Source organism: Cupressus sempervirens, chromosome 1 (genome assembly GCF_028749045.1).
Source record: "Cupressus sempervirens isolate cs-2001-9-10 chromosome 1, ASM2874904v1, whole genome shotgun sequence".
Taxonomy (NCBI): Eukaryota; Viridiplantae; Streptophyta; class Pinopsida; order Cupressales; family Cupressaceae; genus Cupressus; species Cupressus sempervirens.
Genome location: NC_143118.1, coordinates 26,906,747 through 26,923,176, shown reverse-complemented (window position 1 = coordinate 26,923,176; position 16,430 = coordinate 26,906,747).

Here is a 16,430-nt window from a genome sequence, read left to right as displayed (position 1 = left end):
ATTGCTTAAATAATGTAAATCTAGATGTTATGCATGTACAATTAGCCCAATTAAGATATAGACCTATAGTAAAGATATGAAAGGCAATAAAATATGAAAAATTTACCTTGAAATTCATAAAGGAAGATGTATTTTAGCTCTAAAAATCACAAATCCAAACATTTTTTGATTATCTGTCTAGGGATCTTAGAAAAAAATGACAAGAGGAACAAAATCCAAGGAGGTCTAGGTCAACTTGGAAGAGCACCCTAAAACTAGGTTGACATTGTTTGGCAACCTGCAATAGACTTCTTTAGAAATCCTTTGAAGAGTAGGTTCTAGATCTGTAAGCTCTGAGTGGTATCCTACAAATAAACACATAAAAGAAGAGTTTTGTGCTTGGGGTTGGATAAGGGATTTCCTTGGTCAAGCCCTAGGTTAAAGAGTTAATTATAATAATAAAATGTAAATACAAATGACTGAAAGACAAGATAAATGTAAGGATTCACCTTACTAAAACCTTGTCGATAAGGATTTTTTATGTAATAGATATCTTAAATTAGGAATGTAGGGTATCTACACACTTTGCAATGGATCTACCATAATCCCATCATGGTTCCATGGATGTAAATGTGCATCAATGAAGAAGAAGATGAATTCTTCAATGTAGATCTCCTTTTTTGATGGCCAACAATAAGCTAGATCATGAAGAGGAAATGCTCATAAAGGATCCTTCAATGCTACTCCTTGCTTGAATATTTGAACTCCTTGAATTCAAAAGACGTAAATTTGGACTTGAGAGAAAGAGATTAGATTACTTTAATGTTTTCTTATGATGAGATATGAAAATGAAGCCTGCAAATCTCCTTATATATGAGTTTTAGGTGGGAAAACAATACAAGCTAACGGGAAATTAAAATAAAAATTAGACACCTGAGACCTTTCAAACCCTAAGATTAAAAACCACTATGGACTCTAGAATAGGTTGACCTAAGTTGATCTACTCCTAGAGATCAGGTCTAGAGCACCACAAAAAGAAGAGGTTGATACCAAGAGAAATAGGGTGGAAAGAGGAAGAAGATAGGAGAAAAGGAGATCGAGCACAGGTACATCTATGGTTCAAAGAGGGCAATATGGAAATAGGCTAAAAGGTCTTAAAAGTAAAGTGCATCCACTTTAAGATAGTATAATTATAGGGGTATGATTCCTCCAATACATGAGAATATATGAAGGGCTCAAGATCAACATGAATGGTTATCTCAGTGCCCTGATGCAAAAATTTAATGCATTGATGATATGTGGATGGAATAACCTTCATAAAATGAATCCAAGGTCTACCAAGTAGGATGTTGTATGGAAGGTTAAGATCAACCCTATGACATATTATCTCTTTAGTGACTGGACCAACTCTAATAGGCATATGATAGTGCCTTTGGATGTTCTTTATAAGTTGTATGCTTTGATTTTGATGATTTTGTCCATGATGTCTACTTTAGTATACATTGCATGTTTAATGAACTTTATAGAACATAAGTTCAATACTGACCCATTATATATCATGACCCTTTTTTCTACAAAGTTTGATACCATAACATCAATGCAAAGTGGGAGGTTGTGGTTTGGATCTACTTCAGGGATGTTAGAGGGTTTGAATGATAATGCACATGATTTAGATAGGTGTCTCACTAGATTTTATAATTTAATTGTGTTTATTTATGTGGTGATATAGGATTCATCAAGAGAACTGTTGAGGATCTCTTTGAGTGGCCTAGTTTGGAGGAAATCCATATTTGGGCTAGTGTGTTCCCAAGGTGTTCTAGAATGTTGTATTGCGCCACTAAGGGGGCACCTAGAGGTGGACTTGCAACAAATATTTAGGTTCACTAGATTTTAATATAAAATTAACCTTATGGGCCCTCGATATGAATAAAATTAATGAAGGGCTCTACCTAGGATACACACCCAATCAAATTATTGTGGTCAAGGTAAGTCATAGTATAATCATTTTTGTCATGAAAGTCACCTTGCTTGTATTGGGTATTATTTTTGTTGTTATTGGTACTCTTGTTGGTGTTGTTCCTTTGGGTGGGTCCCTTGCCTGTGTTGTTATTTTTATGTGGCGAGGGTGTAGTTTGATAGATCAGTAATCCTTCATTTGGAGAGGCTTGTGCATTTTCCCCTACTATGATTTCCTTGTGATATATAAGATCATGTACATAGACTTTGAGTTTGATACACTTGACCATGGAATGTCCTTTAACCCAATGATAGGCACATAACTTATTTTCATTCTACCGAGTGGGCTTAGTCTGACTTTCATCCAATGGTTTTGTCTCTAGGAAGACTAACAAGGTTTTTTTAACTATTTTGTTAAATATGATGTCAAGTTAGTCCCCTAATGGAGTATAGACTCTATTTGGTTTATTCTAGACATGCATCTTTTGTCCAACTACAATGGATATGGAACTTGTTTGATTTTTAGCTCCTATTGAAAAATTGTTGGTGCTCTTTGTTGATATAGATGGTGTTATGGTTTTTGATAAGATTATTGGTAATATGTGGTTTATTTTTGATATGGTGGTTGTGGGAATATTTGTTGGTAACATGGGTTTGGTGCATTTGACACCATGCCAACCACATGGACATGCTTTATATCTATGGCATCATCTGTTATTGTGTTTATGTACTTGTTCTAGTATCATGATTTTTCATTGGATTGATCCTACTCTTGGGTATTTTTGTTATATAAATTTATGACTCCATCTTTGATGAGTCTCTTTTCTAAATCCATACCCTTCTCTCTGACATCCTTGTATGTTTTCAAGAATTTTGTGGACATGTGATATGAAAGATTTGGGTATGTGTTGTTGATTTTTTTTTGATAAGGTGTCATTACAATAAGTTGCATGATACTCAGGTTGTAAGGGTTTGCCACCTTTGCAGGAAGTTAGCAAGGCTTTCACTCTCTTTCTATTTTGTGTAGACTAGGTCAACCACTAATAGTTTTACTTCAACCAGGTGAGCATATTGTGCAATGGAAGCTTCAAAGAGTCCTACAAAGGTGTTAACAATTATGTATAGTATTTGATAAAACCATTCAAGAGTGGGGCCCTCGAGACTTTCAGGGAAGAGGAGCATGAGGAACACGTCTCTATAATTTCCTCTTGATAATGCATGTGATATTATTTCATATGCATTACTCGATCTACCTTCTCTTTGAATTTATTAAAATTTGGTATCTTAAAGTGATTTGGGAAGGGTGTTATTGTTATGGACCTATCAACCAGATATGGGCATTCATTCTCAAACTTGAATGTATTTGCCTTAGTTCCAACTTCTAGTTCTTTGATTTCATTTTGTATTTCTTCCCACTCTAGGTTAACATGTGTTGTAAGAAGATCCCCCAATCTTAGTGCCCCTAGTGTAAGGTAATTATCAGATACAATGGGTGAGTATGGATGATTATGATGTGTGAATTGTAGTGGTTGGAATGATAACTGACCTACTGCTTGGATGGGGGTTAGTGGTTGTTGTAGCATTTCTATACTTGTGAGCCATATTGTTGTTGGTACTGTGGATTTTGTGCATGCTACTACAAGAGGTAGTTGTAGGATTATTGTACAAATGGATAGGCCCACAGTTGTGCATGTACATATTATTATTGTTGCAATAGTTTTAGTTGTGATTGGGGTCGATATATTTGCATAATTGTTTGGGAAGCCACACTTTTCCAATGTAGGATGGGTGTGCACCTACATGGGGAGCTACTTGGGTATTGAATGGTGTAAAGTAATTCATATAATGGGTTACCCCTATTTTTGGTTATTATAGTGGTGGCATAGATTGAATGTTCCCTAATGGAGGCATGGATAAGTAGTTGGTGATGAGAAATAGTGAGATTTTTGGTGATGGTGGTGGAGATTGTTGTGGTGGTTCTTGGAAAGTAGGCATAATGGGACTACTAGTTGGAATGCCTACAACCTGCATTTTTTAATGTGTTAACACCCATGGGCCAAGTGGAAATGGAGTAGTTCCACTTTGTGCAACAAAAATTGATGGTGTCAATGCTAGAATGGATAAACGGTTTATTGTTAAGCCCTACCAAAAGCATTCCTTTAGTATATTTTATTGTTGATTGCATGGTTTGCTGGAAAATATTGGTAGTACCACTAGTGGATATGTATGGTGTGGAAGCCTGTGACTCTGAAGAAATTGGTGGGCATACCTATTTGGGAGATGATAGGTCCTATGGTATTAAGTGTGATGGAAGCAGGTTCTATAGAAATGGTAATGGAAATGTTGGCAGATGTTGCTAGCATGGTGGTAGGTTGTTGAGGTGTGGTATGAACCAATGGTTGTGTGATGGATGGTTGGTTATTTTGTGGGATTAGGACATTGAGTTGGTTAGATCTTTCATTTGGATCCACAAACTATTGTATTACTAGTTGATAAACTCCCCTTGGGTTGACAATGGGGTCACTAGGATCCACAGGTGGTGGGATATAGGGGATGTGAGGGGTCTTGCATTCATGTTGGTGGTAGTTTTATTCCAAAGCCAAAGAACCAACATTATCTCTCTATAGGATTGTCGCAATGGTATCCTTGTTTCTATTAATGATGGCATTTACAAGTACTACATTTCAAGGTTGGTTTATGAATGCCCCTAAGGCTAGTGTAGTAGGTCTTTATGGATTCTAGGGAGGTCGATTGTACATGACCATGGAGGCCTCTATATTAGGGTATGTGCTAGCTGAACTGCCTCTGGAACTAGGATCCATGTCTATCATCTTCTTTTTGTTCATGTTGAGATGTGTGGCGGTGGCACAAAATGATAATGCACTAAAGTGTGTGATGCAAGTGATGTTATAGTGAATACAAACTATAAGATTCATTCTAAAATCTTCAAACATGAGAGAATAATGTCTAACTTATTGTTGGTTAACAATTTGTCTTCCTTATCTTTTTGGTTTACACCTTAACTCTTAAACTACTCAATGGCTTATGGAGGACAAAGAAGTTAATAACAAAATGGGTTAGTTTAGTAATCTATCAAAGACCCCTAAATTGAAAGGTACAGCTCCCTTTTACATGTTAGACTTATAATGAATTTTGTTTTTCAGATTTGGGGGTGTGCTCTTAACCAGAGAGTAGAAGAGGAAAATTTCTATAGGGAACCTCCCCTTTTTTATTCTTTTGTGAGTTTTGAATTGGATTAGGTATTTTTTTGTGTGTTTGAATAAGATTCAATAGGTTGTATGTAATGTTGGTCAACTACATATTTGTAAGAACCCATAGTGCTCATTAGGTGAAAAGTTTCTATTTTAGCTTAAAATAGTGGAAAGTTGCCATTTTAGTGTAGTATGGGTTTGAGGAATGTTTTAGGACCCTAGATACCCTATCTAGGTTCAAGGTGGTCAAATTCACCCGTCGAGTTTCCAAAATGGGGCAAAATGCTCATGTTGCAAAAAGTTGCTAGCAACTTTGACAACTTTTCCAAGCATGGAGCAAGATGTAGTTAGATCAGTTATAACCACCCATGCTTGGGATATGAGCATGGATTCAATTTTTGGAGAAGGATAATGAAGTTTTGGATTATAACTAATTTTTTTGGCACTCCTATATGGATTACTATGACAACATTGGTGTAAACTATGTTGTTTTCGTTTTCCTATATGGCCTTGTATAGATTGGCACAAGTGATCAGGTCCCATGGGGATGTAGCATATTCAGATAGCTTTCATTTTTATTAATTATTTTGTTTTCAATTTATTAGTGTAAAAATTTTGGGGTTTTTGAAGGTCACTGGTTGAAAGGGATTGCTGGTGTAAATATGTATTTACTATTTACACTTTAGTTTACTTAGATTAATGCATTATTTTATTAGTTTGTGTACTCTCATGAGTTGTCATGATGACAACACAAAAGTATGCAACTCTATTTTAGCACATTGTGTCTAGAACACTAGAGTTTGCATCATTCATTGAGTTGTCATGTAGACAACACAATTATTTGCACTCCCTTTTTAGCACATGGTGTCTACACCACTGATTTGTGTGCTTCACCATTATAGGCTTATCCTCACATCATCGCACTTACTTTCATGCTTAATGGAGGATAACCCATATCTGGTGGACATGTGCCTAGTTGTATGACTTATCATGTTGCTGACTTCTATGCAGTCTAGAAGCTCTCCAGAGACCTTTATATATAGGTGCCTCTATTGTACTTTGACATGGTATATTGAATGAATATATCATCATTCTGATCATACTCTCTCTTTAGTCTAATGTTGTGCTTTTGTTTAAGTTCCTTGTTCTTGGGTGAATTCTGGCCTAAGCCAAATTCTTACATGGCATCAAAGCTTGGAGATTTTCTCATCACATAGTCATTTGAGACCATTTTTGCTTCAACACCTCAGCCTGAATCTAGAGTACTATAGAAATTAGGAGCATCTAGAGCCAGATCTGACCTCTTTGTTGCATCTAGAACACTGATTCGGTGAAGATCGACTATAAATTCAGCTACCCTAGCCCAAAGTCGACCATGAGACAAAAAAATTTTGTAAATTGAAACCTAGAGGCCCTAATTTGTAGTTCGGGTATGGTCATTTGCAGATCTATTTGAATTATTTTTCTAGTCAATATTTTTTCTCTACTTTTTTGATTGCATTATTTTCGAAAAAAAAGAAGAAAATCTTCCCTTCAAGTAGGTAGCAGAGAAAAAAATTTGCAGGTACCGAGCTATCAGATCCTGGCCCTACACCTATTGCAGATAATATTCTATAGGGGGATTTTTTTTTGCAATGGACATTCAACACAAGTTAGGGTTCACACTACAAATTTATGGCAAACTTTCTACCACCGGTGGCAAGCACTATCTACCGGTGGCTAGCCAACCAACCATCTAGTAGCCTTTTTTAATTTCATATCACATGGCTTTGGTTATAAATCACATCCCATGCGATTTCCCCATGCATGTGAGATAAATTTTTAAACACCGTCTGTTGCAAAATAGCTCACTGGCCCCCACAAATTGCTCGCAGCAAGATTTTAGTGTTAGCATTTGGTTTTCTACCCACGTTGGAGGTTTTTTCCATGCGCATTGGGTATTTTGGCCAGCACACCTGCATGAATGAAAAACATCTCCGGTGACAACAATTTAACTTCCCAGCATGTTCTTTGGCAACCGTGATAGAAAACTAGACTCAGACATGTGGCATGATACAGAGGCCATGCAGATGAATAATTGTCCACCACATGTGTTCTGCCATCCACATCTGCATGCCATGTAGCAACTACTATAGCATCTAACACATGGATTTTACCATGTCACTTACCATGGTGCATTGCAGAATCATCTCAGACCGTACCTTCGTGCAAGTAGCCACGTGGTCACACATCATTCACAACATGTAGGTTTCGTACAATCCATACACTATGCCATGTCAGCAATCTATACTACCATGTCAACAAGGGGCCCAATTTTTTTGATGACATCATCTCTCTTTCTGTTCTATAGTTGTGCTTGTGTTTGAGTTCTTAGTTCTTGGGTTAATTTTGCCCTTGTGTCACTTTCAAAAGCAAGGCCTTTCTTTGCTTTGTATTGCTTCAAAATTTTAACACATTGTAAAGTTCAAAATTTGTAATCCATTAAGAGGTTGTAACAAGAAAAATTATAAGTCCATGAAGGCCAAAATTGGCAAGTGGCCATTGTAATCGCACTACTTATAAAGTGCCAAAAGCATCTATTTTGGGGGGGTTTCTTGATTTAGAGAAAGGGGGGGGTGTTCTTGGTGTTGTGTTCCTTCTTTTCTGCAATTTTCTTTCATTTTATGCATTATGGGAAATTTTAATTTTCCAAAATTAACTCCACATAAACATGCTACATGGTCCATCAAAATGTGGTATCATTCAATGCACAATGGAGTTTCTCAATATGTAGATGGTACCCTTCCTAAACCAACAGGTAATAATGTATCAACAAGTGATATTTCAGCTTGGGTGGCAATGGATAGGAAAGCCCTAAGTGATATATGTTTGGGGATTGATGAAAAGATTATGCATCAAATTAAGAAGTCTTCTACATCTAAGGAAGCTTGGGATACCCTCAAAAACCAATATGGTAAAGTGTCTGAAGGGGATGTTTTCAAAATTGAAGATGAGTTTGTCTCCTTTGATCCTAAGTCATTTAATTCTATACATGATTTCATCATTAAGGTGAATGAACTAAGGACAAAGCTTACTAATTGTGGGAGTTCTATCAAAAATGACAAGTTGATCTATCACATACATAACAAGCTGCCATCAGAGTATTCCACATTTGTTTCTTCTTTTAACACCTCAAAGACTACATTAGGGTCTGCTTATAAGAAAGTCTCTTTTGATGAATATGTTGATTTGTTGGATATAGAAGAGAAGAAGTTGAAATCAATGGGGATTCTCAATTCACCTAAGTAAAAATCATTGATGGCCAACAATGAGGGTTCTAAAAATTCAGCTAGACAGTCTTCAAATAAAGGAAAGGGTTAGAAAAAGAAGTGGAAGATCAAATCAGAGGATACAGAAAAGACAACACCACAATCCAATCAACAAGGCAAGTATTTATCAAATTCAAATAAGAAGGGGGACAACAATAAGGAGAAGAGAAAGTGTGCCTATTGCAAAAAAATGAGTCATGAGGAACATGAGTGTTATCATAAAAAGATTGATGAGTTCACCAACATCATGAAGAAACATGATGTACCATTGCCTAATGCTTATAGGGATAAAGGGTCTTCTTTAGATTCAAAGGGCAAAGTGAAAGCACTCATGGCAAATTCAAATTCTTCAAAGGAATGGATACTTGACTCAAGTGCCTCTTATCATATGGGTCCTTCAAAGGAGGATTTTTTTTTTTAATGAAGCAATCAAAGGTACCATACATCTTCATGGGAGATGATACTAAAATGGAAGTTGAAGAGAAAGGAAATGTGGAAATGGAAAATGGAGAGTTTCAAGATTTTATCTATGTTCTAAACCTAAGTCCTAATCTCCTTTCAATATACCAAATCACTCACCTCGAAGATGGACACAGAGTTGAGTTCCTTCCAAACTAAGTACATGTGCATAGTCTAAAAGATGACTCATTGATTGCAATGGGGAAAGTGAATCATAACAAAAGGTTGTACTCTTTCTCCCATTTTGTGCCCAAGTTTCCTTCAAAAGCCTTGTTATCTCAATAAAATTCAAAAATGCAATTATGGCATCAGTGGTTTGGATAGCTTTCCTTTCGCTACCTTCAACAACTTTGCACAAATAGAATGGTCAAAGGTCTACCCCAAATCAACTTTTCCCATGGTGAATGTTCAATATATTTGGTGGATATGCATCCAAAAGGGAAGTTATAGAAAGGGAAGTCTTCAAGAGCACCAAGTGTTCTACAGATGGTTCACATGGTATTAGCAGGACCTTTTGCAGTCAGTGAGGGTCGCTACATACTTACTTTTGTTGATGACTTTTCAAGATACACTTGGGTCTACTTTCTTTGTCATAAGAATGAAGTGTTGGACAAGTTTCTAGCCTTTAAGACTCATGTTGAATAGAAATCGAGGAAATCCATCAAATTTCTAAGAATGGACAATGGAATCATGTATGTGAACAAAAGACTAAAAGACTTTTGCAAACTTGAGGGAATTGATCTTCAGAATCTGACAACATTCAATCTACATAAGTCAGATGTCACAACACTGAGGATCCACACTCTTAAATCCATGAAAAGTTGCATGATACAAGCCAAGCCTCTAGACCATCACTTGAAGTCGAAGAAATTAGTAGTGCCACTCACATTCTTTATAGGTCTCCTCATACAGCCTTAGATGGCGAGACTCCTTTTGAGGCATGGTGCAGCAAAAGACCTATTGTGACACACTTCAAAGTCTTTGGTTGTTTGACATGGGAAAACACATCTTCTAGGGGATGCAAGGCATAGTCACCTTGGTCGTGTACTTTAATTGGTTATGAAGATGCTGTGAAGGCATATAGACTCATGGATCCAAAAACACATCATTTTTTTGTCGAGAAGGATGTACACTTTGAGGAAAGTTCACCAAGCTTGTCCTCTAATCCTCTCCAGACATCATACCATGTAGAAACTGATAGTGACACTAGTGATAGTGCTTCAACAAATTCAAACATGTGGGGTTCTATCGATAGTTGTAGCAAGAGGTCATGACATTAGTATAGTCCACATGCATATATCACCACAGTGATAGGTCCAACATAGTAGGGTACATCTTGTCTTCTAGTGATAGATTTGGGGGACAGTATTGATGATCTACCTCTTCTTCTTGATGCAATAGCACCTTCTTTAGTTGTCATGAGGGCTCCATCTGACCCTTTTGTTCATTCTCTACATGATCAACCATTATAGGTTGAAGTGATTATGGATACTTATGATCAATAGTTGTAGAGGGGTTCTTCATCAGTTGACAAGACAGACAGTTCTTTGAGATAGGTTCTTCAGCCAGTTGAGTAGGTTTCAAAGACATCACTTATCAATGGGATTCTTTCCACACATAGTAGAAGAATCTCATTTGTACCCTTGGCATTGTTTCTTCCTAAGAGGAGGAACACCATTCTATAGTCTTGGATCAGCTTCTTCATTAGAGCAGTCACTAGTAGGCATTCTTCTTTGTGGGAGGCAGAGACTATCCTATCTCTCTTCCTCTTCTCATCATTCTCTTATGTATATATTGGATGTATGTCATAATGGAGGGGTCTTGATTACTCCATCCATCCATACATCATTTGTTTCATCTCTCTTTTTGGGGGAGGGTTTTTCCCATGAGGTTTTCCCTCTTTCTTCTCTTTATGAGAGATTTCATATCATTATGTACATGGGTACCTAACATGGCCTAGTAGCCAAGACCCATCTTGCACTTCATCCTATTTTTCATAAGCTTAAGGGCATTCCCCCAAGTTTCACTAAGGGGAGGGGTTTTTGGTGTAAATATGTATTTACTAGTTACACTTAAGTTTACTTAGGTTAATGCATTATTTTATTATTTGTTTAGGTGAGACACTTAGGAGTTTGTGTACTCTAATGATTTGTCATGATGACAATACAGAAATACACAACTCTATTTCAGCACATGGTGTCTACAACACTAGAGTTTTCATCATTCATTGAGTTGTCATGTAGACAACATAGAAGTATGCAACTCTATTTCAGCACATGGTGTCTACAACATTGGAATTTGCATCATTCACTAAGTTGTCATGTAGACAACATGGTTATTTGTACTCCCTTTTTAGCACATATTGTCTACACCACTGATTTGTGTGCTACACCATTATAGTCTTATCCTCACATCATCACACTTACTTCTATGCTTAATCGAGGATAACCCATATCTGGTGGACATGTACCTGGTTGTATGACTTATCATGTTGCTGACTTCTATGCATTCTAGAAGCTCTATAGAGAACTTTATATACAGGCACTCCTAGTGTACTTTGATATGGCATATTTAATGAATATATCATCATTCTGATCATACTCTCTCTTTGGTCTACTGTTGTGTTTGTGTTTGAGTTTCTTGGTCTTGGGTGAATTATGCCCTAAGCCAAATTCTTACAAGGACAATCACAGTGTTGTTTGGCTAGAAATTAAGAACCCACCAGTGCAATTGAATAAAACCATAGGGGAAGTAGGGTTAGAGCTTTTAAATAATTTTTTTTCTTTTATTTTTTTTGTTTTAATGGATTTCCTAGACTAAGTTGGAAGCCCTATGGCTGACTATTGAATATAGGTGAGCCAACACAGGGATAACAATGCTTTGGCATGTGAGCCCATAGCCTTGTGGAAGAGATTAGATGATGTCCATGGATTCCCTAGATAATATTCTAACAATATTCATAGGTGGTAGGAGTTGAAAAAAATATTGGAGGTCATTTTGACAATTGTTTATGCTCACTGGTCCATAGGCCTAATTTATAGGCTTAAAATTAGGGCCTGATAGGGTTATGGGTGCAACCAAAAGTCAAGGTTTTGGAATCTAATAGTATTCAAAATTACCTTGAATAATTTCAAGGTCTTGTGTGGGGTTACTTGAGGTTTTTGGAAATTATATCTCAAAACAATGAAATTAGGCCTAACAGGGGCTATGCAATTAGGTCTCCTAGTGAATTTGAGACCAATTGAATTGTTGAAGGGTCTAGAAGTGTGGGTAAGGGTTTAGAGTGTCTCTATATGGACTAAGAAGACTAATAGGAATCTAAGGGAATGTGTGGAAATATCCTAGGTAGAGCTTTAGGATTCTAGGAGGGAAAACTAGTGAAGAAGGCTAGGTTTTGGGGGAACTAGTTGGACTAGTTCAACTTTGTGACCTTGGAATCTTCCAAAGATCAACTATACCTTGGAGGAGAAGTTGATACCAAGGATCTTGGAGATCCTATTTAATATAATATCCTAACAAGGCTAATCATTAGATGGTTATAGAAAAAAAAAAGAAGGAGCATTTGGAGTGAAGAAAACCTATGACACCAAAGCCTTTGCATTAGAGTGGTATCAAAGCCAACTCTTAGGTTGGTACATGTATGATGAAGAAGGAAGTCAAGAAGTTGACAATATGCCACACCAATACAATGAGAAATGGTTCCATAGTGGACTTGGTCAAGGACCTATTGGCCAAGGCAAACCAGATAAAGACAAAGACAAAGAAAAAGATCATAGAATGGGGAGATGAAAGTGATGAGGAAGATGAAGGCCTCACAAGGGAGATAGCAGATAGTAAGAAGGAGGTGGATTATGATAAGAAGGTGTCATTGGAAGCCTTTAAGTCTCTTAACAAGGATAGTCTAGAGCACATCCCTTACTATAGGGGTAGCCTAAATGGGGATGAACTTCTAGATTGGTTAGAAGTCATTGATAACCAATTTTACTATAGAGAGGTACAAGAGGAGAAAAGAGTCAATTATGCTAAGGCTAGGCTCAAGGGATCAACACTAATATGGTGGAACATGATGAAAGATGATATGGTAGCAATAGGGAAGAAGAAGATAGTGTCATGGAGAGAATGAAGATCACAATTAAGGCTCAGTTCTTGCCTGCTAATTATGAGATCTAGATGTATCAAAAGCTATAGAATAAAAGGTAGGGAGGCATGACAGTAAGTGTTTATATTCAAGAGTTAATTAGGTTAAGTCTTAGAGCTAGAAGATAGGAGGAAGAGGTGGAAAAGGTATCAAGGTACCTTAATGGCTTAAGAAAAGGGATACAAGATGAGATCACCATGATGGCCCCTAATAGCATGCCTAAATGCTTCTAAATGGCATTAAGAGTAGAGGATAAAGCTAGAAGGAGGAATGAGTCCTACCAAAGGGGAAGAGACAATAACAATAGAGGATTTAGAGGTAGAGGCAACTTTGGAAGGGGGCAAGGTCATAAAAAAACTAATGAAGGTCAATCTATTGATAATAATGGTAATAACCAATTAGGGGATCCTTTCAGAGGGGAGGAAAGAGAGGAAGGGGACCTCCTAGGGGTAGGTCTCAATCACAAGGGAGGAATAATTTAGTCTTTACTAGCAGGTTTTATACATGTATCCAAGTAGGACATATAATGGGAAGTTGTCCTGAAAGGACTACATCATCTTCCATGGGGGAAAGAAGAAATTAGTTAGTGTAGGAGGATGACACATAAAGTGTTGCTTTTCCCATTTCCAAGGTAGGGTCAGTAGTGGATGGAGAGAACCTAATGCTAAGAAGAACCTTGTTGAAGGTGCCAACTATTATTGAACCTCCACAAAGGAAGAATTTGTTCAAGACAACTTGTAGGTCTCATGGGAAAATATACAAGGTGATTGTGGATATTCATTCCACTAAGAACATTATGTCTATAGAGATGGTGGATAAACTAAAGTTAAGGACAATACCTCATACCACTCCCTATAAGGTTTCATGGTTAAATAAGGGGCAAAAAATAATAGTGGATGAGCAAAGTATAGTTGAATTTGAGATTGGTGAGTATAAGGACAAGTGTAAGAATTTGGTATAGCTCTAATACAATGTAAGAATTTGTCTAAGGCAAGAATGAAATGCCAAGATCTAGAAGCTCAAGAGATAGCACAAGAGAGACAAGATATAATCAAATAAAAATGTATTAATTAGATAATTAGATGAATACATCATAGAAGTGACTTGTATATAAAGGAAACTAATATGACTAGGAGTTAGCAAAGAGATAAGCATACCAACTAAGCACATATCCACCAAGAGTGGATTATCCTCCATTGTGCATGAATATATGTGCAACAATGAGAGGATAAGAATGTAAAGGTGTATCTCATAAAGAGATGTAGTAGACAACATGTACTCAATTAGAGTACAAACTACTATGTTGTCAACATGACAACTCATTGAATATGCAAAGTCCTAGGTGTCTACATGACAACTAATATGAATATGCATTAACCTAAGTAAACTTAAGTAAACTATAAATAGTAAATAGTTATTTACATCAACACCCCCCTTAAGTGAAACTTAGGAGAATGTACTTAAGCTCACAAATGCTAGATAATAATTTAAGATGGGTCCTGGCTACTAGGCCATGTTAGGTACCCATGTACAAATAGTCAAGTGCAAAATATATGCAATAAAATCTCTCATAAAGTGGAGAAAGAGGAAAAACCACATGGAAGAAACTCCCCTCCAAAAAGAGATATGAGTACAATAAAAGAAAATGAGAGAGAATAAGACCTCATGTGAGGAAAAGATCCCCCACATAAGAGAGAAGAAGAGGACGATAGACCAAGTAAGCTCCCCTCAATGTAGAATTTACACCCATGGTATATGCTCCAAGCTCAATATAGAAACTACTCCATGAGTGTAGAACAACATTCCTCCCCTTAGGAAGAAATAGAATCAAAGGTGTACCAATGAAGCCTCTCCCATCTATAGGAAGAAACCTCAAAATGTATGAAATCTCTGAAACCTACTCAAGTGTCCCCATGTCAATACTAAAAGGTGCCTCCTCCATATCATGTGTACTATGCCACTTTGCTGAAAAATAAAAATCAAGATCAACTAAGGATGAATGTAGAACATGTATCAAAGACTCAAATATCTCCTCTGAAGAGAAAGTGACCACCTCCAACTATCATATCAAAGGATCTACCATCATGTCAAGCTCAAAAGACTAATCAAGTAGAGAATGAAGATGAGGGTCAGCATGCTTCCTCACAAAAATTGGACAAGAATCATCTTCACCAAAGAGAAGATAAATTTAATCAATAGTGTCTCCCAAATTTGCAATGTAGGACTCCAAAATAAATTGAAAATCTCTATCAAGTAGTCATCCCACGGAATTGAGTCTAGAAGACAACGAATATCTACTACACTGAATCACTTGAATCCATGGCTATGTGAATACAACTATCATCAAGAACAATAGTAGATGGAATATCAGTAGGAGGAGAATTAATGTATGGCTCAAGAACTTGATCACATGTGAGAATACCCAAGTTCAAGTAGCCAAAGTCCTCCTCAAAGTCTGAATCAACACTAGAACTGTGATCAAAATCTACTAAAGAATCTCTATCATCATCATGACCAAAGTTTGAAAAGTAGTATAGCCTAGATGTATGATCAACCATCCCTATAGAAATGATCTATCTACTCTCTAAGTCTCTAATAAAAACTGAATTAGGTGTGAATTCCACAGTCCTTCCTCTATCTCCATGAGTGAGCTGATAGATGGAAAGAAGATTATGACTTAGGTGAGGTACACACAACACATCTTTGAAGTATCCCTCCCCCTTATAAATAGTTCATTTCCCAATCACATTCATGTAACTATGATTTACCATCAAAATAGGTGGAGTATGACAAGGATCAAATGGTGAAAACATAGACTATGAAGATGCCATATGATGAGAAGAGCCTAAATCTAGAAGCCATCTCCCTAAATCTTGACTTGAAGTAGCTACTAAGGCTTGACATTTTCCCATTTTCTCCTTTTCTTTATCAAAATCTAAATATGAAGAAGAGGGTGAAGTAGTCATTCTTGAAGGTAGACTAATTTGATTCTTCGTAAGAAGATTCTTGAGTTCATCAATTTCCTTCTTGTAACAATGATGTTCTTCATGTCCATTCTTCTTGCACTATGCACAAGTAAGAAACTCCTTGGATTATTTACCCTTATTGTTGGATTTTTATTGTGGTAAGGAGGTTGAGTGTTCTTTCTCTTCTTGTGAATTTTGTTGCCATGATTTTTGCTTCTTGTTGGACCATTTTCCTTGATTCCCTTTACTAGCCACCAATGCTTTATACTTTGAAGACTTGATAATCCTCATGCTCATCAAATTTGATTATTAAACCATCAAAATCTCTATGAAGGAATCAAATGAAGGCATGGTGTAGGATGAACCTAAGGTCAACTTATGAGTGTTGAAGCTCGAAATAAATGATGCATAC